We start from the raw sequence: 12,307 nt of genomic DNA on the forward strand, positions 1-12,307 counted from the left end.
GGATGGTTGGACCCCGTTGGCCGACGGTGGTCAGGTCACCGGTATATCCACAGGTTTATTTTGGTATGGGAGCCACCTCCTGGTGCGACGGCGCAGAGTGCTACATACCTTGACGTCATTTACCTGAGCAGTATTTCGATATACCCAGATCCTGGTATCCAGTACATTTTGCATACATGCATGTCATAGTCTTGTATACTCATGCTTTCGGTGCTGAGCGTTTTATGCTCACGTCCTCGGTTTATCTCTGTTTTGGACACCCTATTCGATGGGGCAGGTCTCAGGTTGGACGGTCCAGGAGGGAGTGGACAGGGAGCTGGCAGAGGTTGACCTGTAGTTGTTGGTATTTGTTCTTGGTATTTAGTTCGATCTGGTTGTTTAAGTATTTTGTACTTACAGATTCGATTGGGTTGTATTACTGTTTTTCCGCTGTTTACCTGATTCAGTTTTAAATGTTAATTTTGCATGCTTAAGTTCTGATTAGTAGGTGATTCTGGAACGGGTCACTACATTTATGGTATCAGAGCATGCATTAAGATTTTGGGATTAGGAACTGTTCTTTTGGGTTTAATCTCTGGTAACTTTTGTAGCTAAGAGATGTCTGGTTTTGACGACGATGCTAGTAGTCATGGCAGCGTTGGACGCTGGGGAGACCACGACGATCGGGAGCGTCGTCGAGAGCATCGAGAACGTCGTCAACACCGTCGTGATGAGCCTCGGAGTTTTAGTATGCATCGGTTCTTGCAGATGGGGCCGAAACCACTTTCAGGCGGTGAGACCCCGAATGTTGCGGAGAACTGGCTCGAGAGGATGGAGAGCTGCTTCAAGACTTTTCAGTGCTCGGCGGAGCAGCAGATTGATACCCTTGATTTCTTGCTGGAGGGTGGTGCGCGCAAGTGGTGGAGGTCTACCTCTGCACCGATAGTTCAGCGACAGGGTAGAGTTCTTTGGGCCGATTTCCGAGCCGCTTTCATGCTGCTTTACTTTCCGCCAGCTCTTCTGCAGACCAAGGCGATTGAGTTGATCAATCTGAAGCAGGGAAGTTTGTCTGTTGATGAGTATCAGCAGAAGTTCTTTGAGTTGCTTCCGTATGTTCCGCATGTCAGTGACAATGCTAGTGCCAAGTATAACCATTTTCTTCAGGGCCTCAATCAGGAGATTTATGATCGGGTTGTTGTCTGCGATGATCCGACATCGTATGAGGGTCTTGTGAATCGTTGTCGCCAGGCTGAGGGCAGTTTGCTGAGAGGTCGAGCCATGCAGTCTGCTCGTCCTACTAGTTCCTTGGGTCCCCGCGCCCAAGCATTCAAGAAAGCTGGATCTACTTCTTCTTCCTCTGGATCTGGAGGAGTTCACCACTTTGGGAAGAAGAGGGGCCCGTGTCAGCACTGCGGGAAGGATCATCCGACGGAGCGTTGTCGCAAGGTTGCGGGTGCTTGTTACAAGTGCGGTGAGATGGGCCACATGAAGAGAGATTGTCCACAGACGGGCGGAGGATCAGGATCTGGTTCTCAGGCTTCAGTTCATCAGAGGCCACAACAGGGACAGTCTACTCAGGGTTCTAACCTCCGACCGCGTACTCAAGGGCAGGTCTTTGCTCTTAACCAGGATCAGGCGGCTGAGGAGAACGAGAGAGTTATCGCAGGTGTGTTTTTATTATGTGGATTACCTGCTTACGTTCTCATTGACACTGGTGCATCTCATTCATTCATATCTGCGAGATTTGCTAAGCGTCATAAGTTACCTTTCACTTCTTTGGGCGTTGTGGTATCTGTTTCCACGCCGATGGGTCATTCGGTGCTAGCTAAACGTCTAGTTTTGGGTTGTCCTCTAGAGTTTGAGGGTAATGTTTTAACTGCTAATTTGATGATTCTTGCGATGGAGGATTTTGATTGCATTCTTGGAATAGATGTGCTGACTGTGTTTAGAGCTACTGTGGACTGTTATCAGAAGTTTGTGCAGTTTCGTCCAGTTGAGGGCGACAGTTGGTTTTTCTATGGAGAGGGAGCGCGACCCCCGATGCCTGTGGTTTCTGCTCTGAAAGCCTGTCGTGCTTTAGAGTCGGGCGGGGAAGGCTACCTTATCTATGCTATTGATTCGTCCGCAGATAGTGTCGGTATCAGTGACATTCCAGTGGTTTACGATTTTCCGGATGTTTTTCCCGAGGAGATTCCTGGTTTTCCTCCCGTTCGGGATGTGGATTTCGGCATTGATTTAGTGCCAGGCACGACACCAATCTCTAGAGCTCCTTATCGTTTAGCTCCATCGGAGATGCAAGAATTGAAACAGCAGTTGCAGGATCTTCTTAACAAGGGGTATATTCGACCCAGTGTGTCCCCGTGGGGAGCACCAGTTCTTTTTGTCAAAAAGAAGGATGGTTCTATGCGGCTCTGCATAGATTATCGGCAGTTGAATCGTGCTACGATAAAGAATAAGTATCCGTTGCCACGGATTGATGATTTATTTGATCAACTGCAAGGTACCTCTGTGTATTCCAAAATTGATTTAAGGTCTGGTTATCATCAGCTTCGAGTTCATCAGGGAGATATATCGAAGACTGCATTCAGGACCCGGTATGGGCATTATGAGTTTCTGGTTATGCCTTTTGGGGTGACGAATGCACCAGCAGTTTTTATGGATCTGATGAATCGGGTTTTTCGGGAATTCTTGGATAAGTTTGTTGTGGTGTTTATAGATGATATCTTAATCTATTCGCATGATCAGCAAGAACACGCACAACACTTAAGGATTATTTTACAGACACTTCGCGAGAATCAACTTTATGCGAAGTTGAGTAAATGTGAGTTTTGGATCGACAGGGTTGTATTCCTTGGTCATGTCATTTCTAGCAAGGGAGTTTCAGTTGACCCAAGTAAGGTGGAAGCGGTATTGAACTGGTCGCGTCCGACGACAGTAGCCGAGATCCGCAGTTTTCTGGGATTGGCTGGGTATTATCGCCGTTTCATTGTCAACTTCTCTTAGATTGCTAAGCCACTCACTCAGCTCACTCGGAAAGATGTTTCATTTGAATGGACATCAGAGTGCGAAGAGAGTTTCTTGGAACTTCGCAGACGTTTGACATCTGCGCCTGTTTTGGCTTTACCGTCTGGATCTGGTGGTTTCAGTGTTTACACCGATGCCTCTTTACAGGGACTAGGGTGTGTTCTGATGCAGAATGAGCATGTGATTGCTTATGCGTCGAGACAGTTAAAGCCTCATGAGGAAAACTATCCTGTTCATGATCTGGAATTAGCAGCGATCGTTTTTGCTTTGAAAATCTGGCGCCATTATCTGTATGGTGAGCGATTTGAGATCTTCACTGATCATAAGAGTTTGAAGTATCTGTTCACTCAGGCTGAGTTGAACATGCGTCAGCGTCGTTGGATGGATCTACTCAAAGATTACGATTGTGAGATCAAGTATCATCCAGGATCTGCGAATCTCACGGCCGATGCTCTTAGTCGCAAGGTGAGATTATCTGCTCTTCAGACTTGTGCTGTATCTGGGATTATTCAGGATTTCTGTTCGATGGGATTCAATTGTAAGCATCGGAAGGGAACAGAGAGTATCCGTATAGCTACTATTTTGTCCGAGCCAGTTTTGTATTCTCGGATTAGAGATGCTCAGATGTCTGATTCTAAGATTCAGAAATTAGCTCGGTTGGCTGATGGAGATAATACTTCTGGTTTCCACTATCAGTCCGAGGGTCTTTTGTGCTTATCTGGTCGTGTTGTTGTACCGGAAGATGACACTTTGAGGGAGGAGATTTTGTCCCAGGCTCATCGTAGCAAGTTGAGTGTTCATCCAGGGAGCAACAAGATGTATAAGGATTTGAGGACTCGATTTTGGTGGAAAGGTATGAAACCTAATGTTTGTCAGTATGTCTCCAAGTGCCTTGTCTGTCAGCAGGTGAAGGCTGAGTATCGACGACCTGGAGGTTTGTTGCAGAATCTTCCTATTCCGGAGTGGAAGTGGGAGCATATCACGATGGACTTCGTGACTCACTTGCCTATGTCTGTGGGGAATAGAGATGCTATCTGGGTGGTAGTGGATCGACTTACTAAGTCTGCCCATTTTCTTCCGTATAACAGAGATTTCACTTTCGATCGGATGGCACGGTTGTACATTCAGGAGATTGTACGGTTTCATGGTGTGCCCGTGAGTATCGTTAGTGACAGAGATCCTCGATTTACATCTAGATTTTGGGGCAGCTTTCAGCAAGCTTTGGGCACTACCTTGAGTTTGAGTACTGCATATCACCCAGAGACTGACGGTCAGTCAGAGAGGACTATTCGTACTCTTGAGGATATGTTGAGATCTTGTGTGATGGATTTCGGGCCAGCTTGGCAGGATCATCTGCCACTGATAGAGTTTGCATACAACAACAGTTTTCATAGGAGTATTGGTATGTCTCCGTTTGAAGCATTGTATGGTCGACGTTGTCGTACTCCTCTATTCTGGGAGGAAATCGGAGAACGACAGGTCGAGGGTCCAGAATTGATTCAGCAGGCCATGGACAAAGTTCTTGTGATCAAACAGCGGATTAAGACTGCTCAGGATCGACAAGCGAGTTATGCGAACTCCAAGCGCAGACCTCTTCATTTTGATGCAGGCGAGAAAGTGTTTCTCAAGGTATCACCTTTTCGGAGGATTCTGAGATTTGGACTCAAGGGTAAGCTATCTCCGAGATTCATTGGTCCTTTTGAGATCTTAGAATGTGTGGGAGATTTGGCCTACAGATTAGCTTTGCCACCGTATCTGTCTAGTGTTCACAATGTGTTTCATGTGTCCTTGTTGAGACGATACGTAGCGGATGAGTCTCATGTTTTACATCCGACAGAAGTTCAGCTGAATCCGGATTTGTCTTTTGTGGAAAGACCGGTTTCGATCTTAGACCGGAAGGATAAGGTACTGCGGAATAAGACTATTCCTCTTGTCTTAGTGCAGTGGCAGCGCCGAGGTACTGAAGAAGCTACTTGGGAACTAGAGAGTCGCATGCGGTCAGAGCATCCAGAGTTGTTCTAGTTGTAGTATTTTCAGTAATGATTGTAATTTCAGTTGTACTTTCAGTTGTAATTCATTCTTAAGTTGAATGTATTGTTGTTCAGAATTGTCATTCTTCAGACTCGATTTCGCGGACGAAATCCTTTTTAGGGGGGGAGAATGTAGTATCCCGATGCCTAATTTGAGTTAATTATTGGATTAATTATATTTCGGTGGGATCGGAAGGACCGAACAGAGTTCGGATCGTCCGAAGCGGGTTCGGATCGTCCGAAGACAGGTGGCTGGACACGTGGAAGACATGCAGAGTTCGGATCGTCCGATCAGGGTTCGGATCGTCCGAAGACAGGTGTCTGGACACGTGGAAGACATGCAAGGTTCGGATCGTCCGATCAGAGTTCGGATCGTCCGAAGTGTGCCGGATCGGATCTTCCGAAGTGGATCGGATCTTCCGATCGTTGTCTATAAATAGAGGCGCGAGGCTTCATTTGTTACTCGCCAATTCCGAGTGTTCCAGAGCGTTTTAGTCGTTTCTGATGGGTTTCTAGTATTTTCCCGAGGATTAGGCACTAGCGGGGAGCTACTAGTCTTGTAGCGGAGCTGTGCTTTAGTTGGGAGCTAGCGGCATCAGTGGGCTGACTACGGACGCAGGCTTGATTCTAGGGCTGATTGCTAGGATCTACTGATTTGAGGTACGAAAGTACTATCCGAGATAGCAGGATTGAGTATGCTTTACTATGTGTTGCATGTTTATATGTTGCATTATTATCTGTCATATGATGCATGGTTTATTATGCGGCATTTGCATAATCATGTTGAGCCTGATTATCTTTGAGATAGCCTGTTGAGAGGGTGCTCAGCCCTCGTTTGTTGTGGATGGTTGGACCCCGTTGGCCGACGGTGGTCAGGTCACCGGTATATCCACAGGTTTATTTTGGTATGGGAGCCACCTCCTGGTGCGACGGCGCAGAGTGCTACATACCTTGACGTCATTTACCTGAGCAGTATTTCGATATACCCAGATCCTGGTATCCAGTACATTTTGCATACATGCATGTCATAGTCTTGTATACTCATGCTTTCGGTGCTGAGCGTTTTATGCTCACGTCCTCGGTTTATCTCTGTTTTGGACACCCTATTCGATGGGGCAGGTCTCAGGTTGGACGGTCCAGGAGGGAGTGGACAGGGAGCTGGCAGAGGTTGACATGTAGTTGTTGGTATTTGTTCTTGGTATTTAGTTCGATCTGGTTGTTTAAGTATTTTGTACTTACAGATTCGATTGGGTTGTATTACTGTTTTTCCGCTGTTTACCTGATTCAGTTTTAAATGTTAATTTTGCATGCTTAAGTTCTGATTAGTAGGTGATTCTGGAACGGGTCACTACAGATACCGTATCGATGTGAATAGAACTGAAGTCTTTTCTATTACTGTTGATCGATACTATATCGGCGTGGATAGAACTGGAGTCTTTTCTATTACTGCTAGTCGATATACGCATGCCAACTTCTGGAATCGGGATCCCTAGACTAGGATTGAGTCTAGTATGAATTTTGTAGCTACGAGTATAGTTGACAGTGTGTTATTGATTATGTTTCAGATTCGTTACATATTGTTGATACCTGATTACATACTTTATATTTGTTATATGATTGCATGTTTCATTATTTATACTGGGAGTTATTCTCACCGGTTTATCCGGCTGTTGTCTTGTCTGTATGTGTACTTGACAACAGGTGGGACATGTTCAGGGTGGAGGAGATGCGGAGAGATCGAGTTAGAGTGGAGACTTCGGACTTTGATCTGAGATAGGGTTTGAACAATTGATATTAGATGTTAAACTCTAGTTTGAATAAATGTTTTGTCATACAGGATTTGTATTTTATATACTGAGATGTATATATGTTTTATTTCACTACGTTCCGCAATTTAAAAAGAAAAATTTTTAGACCGTGTTTTATAATTGATTACTTAGTCCCAATGATGATTAAGAACTTGATTAGCGTCCGGGTCCCCACAGATATCATCCAAAAAGAGTTACGTTGTCTAACGAGTGGTATATAATCAATCATAAGAACATAGGATCAAAGTAGTCTTTGTTATATTTATCGTAACTCAATCCATTAATGTTCACAAATGCAATATAACTTAATGACATGGATAATGATGTGGATATGTAAGAAGAAAATTTCATGTGATGTGATCTTAACATGTCTATTTCCAACTGGCACACTCTTAAACCTTAGTAAGATCAACCACAATAGACTCAAAGTGTTAATAAAACGAAAAATTTAATTATACATAAATAATCTTATATATTTATTAATCGAATAAACAAAAAATGTCACTACAAGAAAAATTTCAATCAACAACACTCATACGACAATGGTTTTTATTACAACCGTTGTCTTTTTTGTTTTAACAATGGTTTTAACAAAAACCGTTGTCGTAGCATAAAAAAACCCGCTTATAGACAACGGTTTAAAAAAAAACCGTTGTCTTTGATGTGTCTACGACAACGATTTTTAAAAAAAACCGTTGTCTATGAACGTTTTTTTTTTGGGTTACAACAATGGTTTTTAAAAACTGTTGTCTAAGAGATTTTTTTTGGGCTACAACAACGGTTTTAACAACCGTTGTCTATGAGCGGTTTTTTTTTTTGTAGGCTACAACAACGATTTTTAAAAACAGTTGTCTTTCGGATGGGTTTTTTGGGCTACAACAACGTTTTTTCAAAAATCGTTGTCTATATAAGATTCTGTCAAGGGTCAAAGACAACGGTTTGTGTAAACCGTTGTCTTCTGGATGGTTTTTTAACTACGACAACGATTTTTTAAAAACATTGTCAGTTTTTAGTGTTTTATTTGGTTAATAACAACGGTTTTTGAAAAAACGTTGTCGCAGTTTCTAATTTTTTTAAAAAATCGGCTAATATTTAGCGACTGTTTTATGAAGCACCGTCGCTAATTTAAATTTAGCGAAAGTTCTAACAAACCGGTCGCTAACTTTAGCGACGGTTATCGTCTAATCGTTGCTAAAATTAATTTAGTGACTGTTTATTAAACCGTCGCAATTTTAAATTCTTGACGTTTTAAATTAGCGACGAAACAACCGTCGCTAAGTTAATGTGTGCGACGGTTGTTTAAAATATCGTCGCTCATAGCGACGGTCTAAATAACCGACACAAATAGCGACGGTTTTATTACAGTAGTCGCTCATAGCGACAGTTTATACAAAAATCGTCGCGACTAGCGACAGTTTACTCAAAAACCATCGCACATTGTGTATAAATATCCGCCTCCTTGGTCATTTTCTTCACACATTAAAGTCATTTCCTTAGTCAGTTTCACTTTTCAATTTTTTTTTTCTTCCACGATTTTCATTAAACTTCAATTTTAAGTTAAAGATTATAAATATATTAATTTATAAGATTGTTAGTTTTTTTGTTAGGTTTATAAAATTATTTTAACCGTAATTTTTTTTTATTTTACGAAAATAAATAGCGACGGAAATTATAAAAAAAACCGTCGCTAATTAGCAACGAAAATCATAACAAAAACCGTCACTAATAGCAACGGAATTTTTTAGAAAAACTATCGCAAAATTTTGTATTATAACGATTTTTCAATGCTACGACAACGGTTTTTTACCGTCATCTTTATACGTCTACGACAACGGTTTTTCACCGTTGTCTTTATGCGCACCCTTTAACCACATGGTCTTTAACAACGGTTTCACAAGACCTATGACAACAGTTTTTCACCGTCGTCTTTGATGTCTACGACAACAGTTTTTCACTGTTGTCTTTGAGCGCACCATTTAACCACAGAGGCTTTAACAACAGTTTTTTTTTACCTACGACAATTTTTTCTTGTAGTGTGTCTATAAAAGTATTTGAAATTACAAACTCCCACTAAAACTAAATATTCTTAGTTGACAAAACACTCATACAAATAATGTGCACATAAACCTTTGGGAGACAATCCCTAAGTAAATAGATTTACACTTATTGAGTTTGTACCAATATGTTTTATAGACAATTATCTACTCTGATGTCTTTTGTCAACAACCAATAACTTGACTAGATTCCTTATAACATGTTATAAATTCTGCTGTCATGATAAAAGAGGCTAAAATATAAGTGATCTTTTAATATTTTTTTGTTAGACAACACCTTCTGTCAGCATATGAATATAGCCAAAAGTATTCATACTATCTTCGCATCCCACAAATCATAGTCAATATATCGAATGATCTCAAACTATTCTCACATATGGTACGTAAGCGTCTCTTATACCACTTTTTGAAATTAAACCAAATGATGAAAACCATAATTTGAATATTAGGATATCATGTAAAATCATCAAGAAATTTAAAATGATTTGTGAAAGCGTACCAAAATCCAAAATAAACGATATTCTTGTAGATCTGTGTGGGTTTGACATTGTAGATAAACACAAAAAAGTTGCATTGAAAAGTCATTTACTATCTCTCACGCTCTCTAACTATAGATGAGTATAATTTAGAATAACTTGAAGACTTATTTAAATCACTTTTAATGGACTTAGTCTTATTTGACATTCTACGAGTCGTAATTATTTACATATAATCCAAACAGTTTGATCTATGTTTCAATATTATAATAGAGTTTGTAGATAGTACCTCGACATTTTTTCAAAATAAAATAAATTTTTAACACGTGTCACAAATTGACTGGGTTAGGGCGTTCACATGAAATGATGACGAGGCTCTGTAATTTTTTCGGTGAAAACCGAACCAAAATCCATTTTTACGTACGTACACACGGTGCACATGCGTCAGTCTCTCCATTTTTTTCTATAATATATTTTCAAGAATTAGCTTTTTATTAATTTCTTTGTGGTCCAAAATATTTATTATCTTAGCTGCATTGATATGTACCCACGAGAATTTTATAATTTGATGGATAAAATCCCAAATTCATGGTCATCATATTTAATTTTTTTATATATTTTTTTAATATTTTCTATAAAATGAACAGAAACTCACACACGTATATTATTTGCTTTATTTATTTATTTTTATGAATCAATTTGATTTAGTAGGAGTAGTCAAGATTCACAAAATCGAATGGTGGGGGGATTGTTATTTGTCAATGATGACTCATGTGTGTATATATGGTCTTCCATGACAGGATACCAATTAATGATCGGGAATAATTGTTGTTATCTTGGTTTATTTAAGAATATTATGTGTCATAGATGATCGTTTTCCTAATAATATTCATTACCCAGTCATACATACATATATATATATATATATATATATATATATATATATATATATACATACATACATATATATACACACACAGTTTTGTTACGTTGTCCAACATCCGTGTCAACCTCTGTGTCCACCAATGACATGACACTCATATATTGGATACAAAATTTATACGTTTCATCATATCTAATATGTGAGTGTAACGTCATCAGTGGACACACATGTGAGCACAATGTTAGAGATTCAATAATATTAAATATATATAAATCATGTGATTAAATCCATATATCACAACACGCCAGGAATTCATGTCGAATTATCAGAAAATATGAAAAACAGTAAACACGTACCAGAATCCATTTGATTGATATAACGTCAGAGTTATGGATCTTCCAAGGCAACAGAAAATCGACCACCTTATTCTTGCCTTTGATGGGAGAAGGAGAGAGATCTAGAATACGTGTGTCATATGTATTCTGTGTTATGTTTTCTGTGCCTCGGGGACCATAATCTTATATAACCTTAGTAGTCTTCAACCCATCATAGAAGACCTAATTGGGCTGGGCTTCTACACATAAGGTGGACCATACCAATTTATTTAATACTTTGGAAACCCATAATTAATTAGATCACTTTATTGGGTCCTTTATTAGATAACTTGTTCATGTACAATTAATTAAATTATGTGAGCCCACAAAATAATTCCAACAACGTCCCACTTGGGCCACATAAGTTATCCGGATATTGTACATGCAAAAACTGGATTGAGCTCTTGTTATCTAAACCAAAATATCCCTTAACAATCTGGTCTATCAATTATACCAATATCGAACCAAAGCAGTCATCGCTACATTTAAAATCACTAGACCCATCAATGATCACAATATTAGCATAATCAATAACATAGATCAAGTATGGATGTGTAGCATGGAAATACATAAATGTGATCCCAGAATAAAACCTGTATGTCCAACTGATCCTCCTAATGACTCAAAGAGTCCAATAACAGACTTTCAACCAAATGCTAAACCGCAATAAAAGTCATCACTTTATTTCAGAGTAATTCAAATAAACCTTAGTCTGTACAGAAACTTAAATCATGTCATATGAGTCAATGCTTAAATCGAATACAAACTCCAACTGTACAGGCATATCAACTATATGGACAACACCAATGTGTGTCACATGCCCAAAAAATCTTGGGTGGCCAACCCATAACAAACGCATCCGCAATTATAGAGTTTGCAATAACATGCTCAATTGACACACAATCACTCTGAATTATTTCCTTACAACTAGAAACTCCATGTCAATATATTTTGACTTTGACAAGTTTCAGTTGTTCTTTAAATATAATATAGCGGTTTTATTATCACAATTGATCCTCAATGGTTTCTTAGACCAATGATCATTACTGGTGATAAAATTCCGCAACTTTATTCGGATTCCAAATATCCAACTATTTCCAAATGTCAGATTTCCGATGTGTGAGCATAAAATCTTTAGTTCACTTTATGTACCGCATAACCCGGTTAATAATACAATGTCGGGTTTCTTAAATATCTGCCCAACATTCTAATGATGTTCACAATATCCAAACGGTGTTCTCCATAAATCCGAATGAGATAACCACCTGATAAAATTTTTATACCACCACATATGTACACATAAACATCAATATATTTTTCTCAATGTTGACTTTCCAATTTACTCACTCCCACTAAAGTCAACATACGAAATTAATTTGCATTTAATTTCAAAATTTCATGCATGCATAATGTCAATGTCATATTGATGTTCAATTTATCAAGCTTATCAATCAAAGAACTCATACCAAATATATTTGAATTTCCAAAAAAATGAAAATACCACATAGATAAAGGAAAAACTTGATTTGTCTAAACATGAAACTAAAATCAAATTTCGTTTTTTCAAATTCAAATATATATAAAAAAAAAAAAACTCAGTTCCTAAATAAAGCTTAAAAAAAACACCAACATTTTTATTTTCATTTTCCATAAGATGTGTCTTTCACCATCAGTTGGCA

Source organism: Primulina eburnea, chromosome 4 (genome assembly GCF_022965805.1).
Source record: "Primulina eburnea isolate SZY01 chromosome 4, ASM2296580v1, whole genome shotgun sequence".
NCBI classification, from domain to species: domain Eukaryota; kingdom Viridiplantae; phylum Streptophyta; class Magnoliopsida; order Lamiales; family Gesneriaceae; genus Primulina; species Primulina eburnea.